Genomic DNA, 8,935 nt, shown 5'->3' with positions numbered 1-8,935 from the left:
CTAAGTTTAATGTGTGGTGACTACATGAGGAGTTAAGTTAGTTTAAAATTAGAGTTAAGCAAGGGCCGGGAGATTGATGAAAGAAACTGGCCGAAGTCAGTGTTGTGTCAACTCCGCGGTTGGAAGGATTGCTTTCTGCCGTCTGTCTTTTCCTTAGATTATTAAGTTTACAATAAATTAACAAAATATAACTTGTGGATGTTGGCCTCCCATGAGCTTTCCATGGCAATTTGAATGGCCCAACGAACTAACGAATAAAAACTGAATTGGACAGCCCATGAGCGTTACATGGCAATTTGTTTGTCCCAACTAATTAACGAATTAACAATGCAATGAAGTTTGTCGGCCCAATGAGCGTTACACGGTGTTTTAACCGACCAAACTAAATAACGAACTATTGAAATAAATATGGGTAGTTGGGGTATCTTGTGAACCACCACGTTTGATTACTCCAACAAAAATACGAAAACAAATTAAGAAATGGATAATATGAGTGCCCATGGGTTCCATGGATTTTTCGCCCAACTAACCATTTAAATAACGGAACACAATAATCAGGAAAACCGAGTTTAGCCACGAACAACCGTGAATTCGGTTTAAAAAAATATTATAGGGGTGCAACCACTAATGTGGTCGCGTTTGACAGCTTAGGGTGTCGGTCATATGGCATTTTCGGGTCTCGCTCGGGTCCATAGGGTTAATTACTGTGGTCAGGTTATCACCCAGGTAAGGAATAGCGTCTTACCTTTGGTTCTTGGAACCGTTTTGCTAATGCCCAACTCACAGTTTCTCTTCCATGTCATTTATCATAGGGGCATGCCACATAACTTAGCCCTAAGGTGAACGAGTGAAAACAACATGTGGGAATTCTTAAGGAATTTCCCGAAAATAAAAGCAATCTAATTTTTGAAAAGTTTTCTTTAAATGTTGAGGCATAGCCTCGGAGTTTGTGTGTGCATGTGCATAACAATACAATAGATAATAAATAACAATTATCTAAGAAAGCTGTAAACAATCAAATTTGAACACATAAAGGCAAACAGATAAGCACGTATGGGGCTCCTAAACATGTTACTATGACACCACTAACTACCTATCTTAAACCTTCGGCTTTGATAAAAATCTGTCACACCCCAACTTACGGCGGAAATGCCGGGGCGTGGACTGATTGTCACAGCTCGCAAGGTTAGTATCATGCAAATATTAAAGTTCAAATATCTATTTATTTAATTCAAAAAACACCGTAAGTACAAAAAGAAATCCAAAGTAAACCAAACATCAAATAATTCAAATGAAAAATTCATAGTCTCAAAAATAAACTCTTCTAGCATAAGTCCTTAAAACAATTCTTTTAGGTCCACACTTCACATCAAATGGTGACCTGCATATGCGTTGAAAATAATATAGTTTGTCAACACGAGGTTGAGTGAGAAACACACCAGTTCAGTTATACATAATAAATACTAAAATACGTAGCTGCAACGAGTCGTATGAGATTAACAAATCAACCAAATGAGATGTCGTAAAGCACAAGGCTATAACGACTAGCGTATGATCATACTATTTTCTGAGATTATGCTGGACCTCTCCGAATGCGGTTCACATTGAGCACATAAACATATAGCAAGTATGGCATGAGATAAGTTAATACATAAGACAACAATTGCAGTTTTGTGTATAGATAAAGTGCGAAAATATACTAAATTACGCATATGTCCCCAAAAGTGATAAAACGAGTAAAAAGGGGGAATGTGGTACTCACCTCGATAGAAGAACAAAAGTGAAAAGGGCACTATTAAGATTGATGAATCGTGGAAATCACACGTTGACGATAAAGATTAATAAAGAAAATAGAATACGAAGATACTAAGTAAACGAAATAGATCGGATAGGAGGGCTCGATAATTATAGTTATTATTACATTAATATTATATTTATTTAATATAATAATATGTATAAAGATTTATTATATAAAAACATATCCCTTTATCATATACTTATAATTGTTATATAAAACCGTATGTTTAATTACCTCAATCGATGATCGCAGGTAGTGAAACGAAGCGCAACAGTGGTCAGTGATGAAGAATGATGGACGGACAGGTAAACGGCAAAACTAATATAATTAAGTATAGGGTTATTATCCGCGATGGAGAGGAGATGGTAGGTGCAAGTTTAATTGCGATATTATGCTCGTTTATATTGGAAATGAGATTAGGGTTTCGGCTAGGTCTAAACATGGAAGAACGAGTCAACAGGGTCTAATTAGTTCAATTACATTAACGGTGAGGCCGTAAATCATGTACGAAATTGATTTCTCAAATCAAAAGTTGGTTACAAACGATTTTAGACAGTTAATTGCTTGATTGATTGATTACGGGTTCATGGAATTTGAATACGGGCCGGGTTTGGTAAACGGGTATCCAGGTTGATGATCTGGGTTATAATAATATTTACATATTAGACCCTGGGGGTTTAAGTATGGACACAAATGAGGATAAACTATATAGTATGGGCTAAAAGTTTAAAACCGTTAAAGATATATTTATAAATAATTAAATATTAATAAAATAGTCAATCTAATTCGATAAACGCAATACTTTTAAATAAAATAACCCGAACATTGAATCGAGTCGGGTATTTAATAAAAATATAAATTTAAAATTAAAAACCCGAGTTGTTACAGATATGATTTCCCCACTAAAAAAGTAAGGTGGTGTCTTCAAATTTACAAGCGAAAGATTTGGTGGAATTTTAGTGGAAATTTTTGTTGTTAAAAAAAATAATCTGACAAAAAGTTCAATTTCAGTTATATTTAAGATTGTTGTATAATTAAATGGATGGGTACTGAAAATAACTTTTGTTAAAATGGAACAAATGAAAATCGCAAAATCTAAAGGATTGGGAGAATAGTTGAATTAGTCATGGAATGTGGCACGTATGTAAAGTGCTTAGAGTTACCTCTTAAAGAAATGTTAATAACATCAAACTATAGGGTTTGTAAATTGTTGGAGTAACGGTCTTTTCATATGAATTATAACATTTGTCTAACATTGGGGAAACAACTAGGTTCACGTGCGAGGGAATGCAGACTTCAGGTGCTCATCATGCAAAAATGTCACTAGAAGTGTTCAAACTGTATTTAAGTAATGATCATAGGGGTGCAATTTACACTTAAGTAAAAAAAAAAAGAAATAAGAAAAAAAAGAAGATAATAATTCCCCTATCGATTAATTATTTGACTTTCATATTTTACGATCCTTCCTACGTATTAACATAATTTTCTAGATACGGAGACGATTAAAAAGAAGATTCTACAATCCAAATCCTGTGATGTTTTGAGTTATATATATATATATATATATATATATATATATATATATATATATATATATATATATACTAGTTTTTATCCCCCGTATTACGGGGGTTGTTTTATATTGTTTGTTCTAATATTTAATTATTTTTTAATTTATATTTTTATTGTATGAAAGTTATTAATATACATATGGTTTGATGATAAATTGTTTCAAAAATAAATGAGATGTTATAACCCGGTTTAAAAGCTATATGGTTTTGATGAGACCCAAAACCCGTTTATTTTTTTTTACTATGAAATTGTTTTTAATTATAAATAATTTTTATGAAAGTTAATAATATAGTTATGGTTTGATGAGACCCAAGACCCGTTTATTTTTTTTAGTATCAAATTGGTTTTTTAATTTAAATATATATATATATATATATATATATCTTTTTTAAAATAAATAATATATTATTTTTTATTATATCCTATTTTATAGGATTTTCACATCAATAATTTGGTGAGAATAATTTTTAATTTAATGAGATGTTATAACCCGTTTAAGGAATATCTGGGTTTGGTAAGACCCATACCCATGAATTCGGGTCAAATGCATGAGAAGCCTCCATTTAAAAATCAAGCAAATCTGGTGACTCCAAAAAAAGGGGGAGCGACCACATCGCGACACGTATGATTTTTATGTCTTCGTTTATATATATATATATATATATATATATATATATATATATATATATATATATATATATATATATATATATATATATATATATATATATATATATATATATGGGAGGGTTATTTTGAAAACCATGGTGAGTTTTAAGAACTTTAAGAACCCAATTTTAAACCACACATTTAATTAAATGATATGAAATATGTGACTGAGATTAAATTTAATTAAAAAATAAAACATGAGAGAGAATAAGTATTTTTGATAATTACACAAGTTTAAGCGTTAGTTACACATGTGTAAAAAGTCGATTCGGTGTGTAAAAAAATACCGTGATTTTTTGTACATCACTTACACTTACGTATTACACATGTGTAAAAAAAATTCGGGAAAAAAAATTGTTACGTTGGGTTCTTTCGAGTTCTTAAAACTCAGTGGTTTTCAAAAGAAATCAATCCTATATATATATATATACTAGTTTGATCCTCCCGTGTTACGGAGGTTTATTTAAGTTTTTGTTTTTAATCGTTTTGCTATTTTATGATGATTTATTTTATTTTTTAACGTAGTTTAGTTTTAATTTAATACATATATGTTAGTTGTTATATTTTTTAGAGTTTGAGTTTTTCAATTGAGATGTGTAGGTTTTTTAGATTTTTAACGAACAAACATAAACGGACACGAGCATGTTGATTTTTTTTAAATTAACAAACATGAACACAAATATTTGTCTAATGAAAAATGGGATGCTAATGTAGTTGACAATGGTGGGTAGTATCGGAAGTTAACCGGCGATGAAGATGATAGACCAGCAACATAGAACATGTAAAGGAGATAAATTAAATTAGAGTTTGATGATGAAAGTGTTTACCAATAAATGAAATCGTATAACCACCCATTTGAGGGCTATTAGGGTTTGGTAAGACTCATAACCCGTGTAAATTATTCTTTGATGATTAAGGGGTTCTTTCACAAATAAATAAGATGTTATAACCCGTTTAGGAGTTATCCGGGTTTGGTGAGACCCATGACCCGCAAAAATTATTGTTTGATATGAAAGAGTTTCATAAATATATGAGATGTTATAACCCATTGAAAGACTATCCGAGTTTGGTAAGACCCATATCCGTGAATTTGGATCAAATGCATGAGAATCCTCCATTTAGAAATCAAGCAATCTGGTGGCTCTAGAGAATGGTGGGAACAACCTAAGAGCGACACATAGGATTTTATGGTAGACAATTATATATATATATAGCAATGTTAAAATAAGAAGTAAAACTATCCTAAGAAATGTAAGAAGTGTTTTTTACCCTTCAAAAAATAAAACACACCGAACAAAAAACACACTAACAATATCCACCATCAGATGATCACATCCAACGCCCGATATTATTTCTCACACTTCTTACAAATAACTCACTTCTTATTCTAACCCCACCCTATATATATATATATACACTAGCTTTTAGCCCGCGTGTTACGCGAGTTATTTTTAGGGTTTTTTTAGTTATTGTGGATATATATTTTTTATGTATGATGTGTTTAGGTATTAAAATTAAATGGTACATACACATATAAAATATATTATATTAATTAGTTGTAGTTAAAGTATTGTTTGTTTTATTTTACGTCTATATCTCTAATGGGATCTCATAGGTATATAAGCTAATGTGGCCCAATATATTTTTGTTTAAAAGTTCGTCTTCATTTACATACATGTATGAAGTATGTTATATGGTTTGTGTTAGTTAAGTTTGTATTGAGTTGTTAGGATTCGTTGGTGACACGGAACGTATATGATTTTTAATTGATCACCACAAGTGGCTCTCATGTGTCTATCAATTAGTGTATCCCAACATTTTGTTGTTCAAGTATTACCCATTTTTCTGTTATATTTGTCATTTCTATTATTGTGAATATATTTTTTTGAATTCTAATTTAATTTATTGTAAGAATTTGTTATATAATTGGATAGTTATAAAGGTTTGAGCCGACAAGGTTTAGGATTATAGTTGGGCTTAAGTTATGCTTTGGACCGTGATGGGCTAGGTTTAGAGTTTGGGTTGGAGTTTAAACATAACTGGTGGGCTTGTAGAAGGTTTGGACGGACTTGTAGTTGTGGTTTGAAAGTTGTTGGAGAGCTATCATGGTTCAATTATTTACGGGGTGGTACGTGACATTGTTAGTTTGATAAAGTTTGCGTAAGTGGTGTAATATACCCTCCCATTACACGGGGCATAAAAATACATTTTTAATAATTTAGCAAAAATTGTTCAACATAACATTAAGATTAGATAAAATCCACCCAAGTGGACATGGTCGATCTAATCTGCTACAGCCTTGAAATCCCCACATCATTGGTCCCTTTTTAACTACGTCATTGATCAGCTTCCCAGAACCCATCTTTTATTGCTCCCTTTCGCATTTTTGAGTTCATTCAAAAAATAATATTAATATGTATGAAGATTGAAAAAACAACTATGAGTGGCTTTTATATATATATAATCAAATCTCATTTGAGTAAACACCATATTTTTGTAAGACTTTTCCTCTAGAAAACCATAATCCAAAATCAACATTATGCAAACCAACAATTAAGTTTTCACTAAAAGCCTTATACTTATATAATTAAGTCGTTTCTTATGTTTTTTGTAAATATTATTTGTAGGTTGAGATTGTGATGGGGCTTCAGACGGAGAGTGCCCAAAGCATAACCACTATTCAACAAATTAACATATTAATAAAAATGTAATAATTTTAAAATCGTTTTCAAATACGTTCATCCAGGTTGCACAGATTCTTTTATGGATACAGCCTGCAGGGCCGTCTCTAAAAATTCTAAAATAATTTAGGGCCTAGGACATGAAAATCAAAAGACCCTAAAATACACACTCAATAACTCTCCTAATAATAATAATAATAATAATAATAATAAACAAAACAAAAGTTCTTTATAGCAAATTGATCTAACTAAAATACTTAAATGAATCGTAATGCTCTTTTAACATTTTTGGAAGCAAAACCCTCGACTAACTTTTTGTAATTCATGATCTTCATAGACATGTACATCTTTTTCTTTAATATTAGAACTTTGAGGTTATTTTTGGAAAAACGTATGTATCTTCGTATTCTTCAAGATTTGTGTCTTTCTTAACTTTTCTTTTATTTTTCTCTTTTTATGTTTTTGACTACCGGACAAGTATTTAGACTTCGGAGACATAATTTCTAAAAACAAATATTAACATAACTAATTAAAAGTGTTTAGACTTAGAAGACATAATATCTAAAAAAACAAATATTAACATAACTAATTAACTATCAAGTATCAACTGATAAAAGTTACATATATTAAAGTTAACAAATATGAAATTATTTAACATTAAAATTAATATGAAAGTTAACAAATAAGTGAATAACAAGTAAGAAATTAGTCCATGGCTTTGTAGCCTAGTGGCATCTTGGTGGTGGGATAAGGCTTAGGGACCATAAGGTCCTGGGTTCGAATCCCATAAAAGGGGGTTTTCCCAACTTTTGTTGGCTTTCCTCCTGAATTGGTGGTTAGGCATTATTGCCTAGTGGAGATGGATATGATCGCGTGGTTCTGCTGGTACTATACTCCAGTGGTCCGTGAGTGATCCTAAATTTGCCGTTCAAAAAAAAAACAAGTAAGAAATTAAAAACTACATATGTAATAAGTTATTAATTAACCTCACGTCCTCACATATTTGGTTGTTTGCCTTCCTGGAAGAGGAGAAGACCAATGATGGAAATGGAAGTTATGGAAAAAACGAAATATCTTTTCTGGGCCTTTAAAACAAATGAGCCCATAATTCATATATACAATTTAAAAACCTATGGGCCCTTATAGGGTAGTGGGCCTGGGGCTTGAGCCCAACCTGCCCTCCCCTTGGGCCGGGCCTGACAGCCTGCGGGAATTTTCTCCTAAACTAATGCACAATTAACATAAATCCTATTGGATGACATCCTGTAATAATAATTCATTAACCACATGAAATTATTTTGAGTAATATTTTTACCATATATGTTGAAATTTATTATTTACTCACTTTGGAGAAGACGGAGATGAAATAGAGTAGTATTGAGGCTGCAACGTGGAGTAGACGTGCACAAATCGGGTACAGTTGAAAAACCCGAACCGGTTCGAAACCGGTTTTTTCTCATCGGGTAGGAAATGGCACCGGTTCCAGTCAAGAACCGGTTCGGTTCCCGACCCGAACCGATGCCCCGAAATGCCAACTTTTAGGAACCAGGACCGGTTATTACGTAAAAACCGGTTCCACCGGTTGTTTTTGAATTTAAAAAAATCTAGCTGTTAGAAACCGGTTCCAACGGCTATATAGCCGTTTTTGACCGTTGGAACCGTTTTTTTTTTTACTCTAATTAGGTTATTTTCATTCTATAAATAGCAAGGTATGGTGTGTGAGTGTTATAACCACTTCCAAAACTATAAAACACACTCCAAAACACAATTAAGCTTAAACCGACAACAAATGGCAACTAATGACGACGTTGTTATGGTGATCGAAACAACAAGATGCCCCGATGTTTGGGTTCATTACGATTTGTGTCTCATGACCGACTCACAAGAGATGGCTCGTTGCAAACATTGCTCGAAGTTTCTTAAAGCAGGGTCCAACTCGACATTACGAAAACATACGAATAAGTATTGTCGAGAGAAAAGAAGTTTGGATGCTAAAAAAGCGGAAGTGGGAGAGTCGTCCGGCTCTACAACCCAAGCATCTACCACCGGTGACAACGCTTAATCGTTGTAGAATGCCGGATTAAAACGACGGACGTTGTTTTTAAGTTTAAGTTGTTATGTTTAGTATCGTTTATGTTTTAATAATGTTTGTAATAGTTATTGTTTAAATAAATAAAATGTTTGTCGTTATTAAAAAAGTAACAAAAAATTAATC

Source organism: Bidens hawaiensis, unplaced genomic scaffold, assembly GCF_021521415.1.
Source record: "Bidens hawaiensis isolate Kalapana, Puna unplaced genomic scaffold, B.hawaiensis_p1.1 tig00005035_1, whole genome shotgun sequence".
NCBI classification, from domain to species: Eukaryota; Viridiplantae; Streptophyta; class Magnoliopsida; order Asterales; family Asteraceae; genus Bidens; species Bidens hawaiensis.
The sequence above is the reverse complement of the archived record's forward strand: the minus strand, read 5'-3'. Positions refer to the sequence as shown.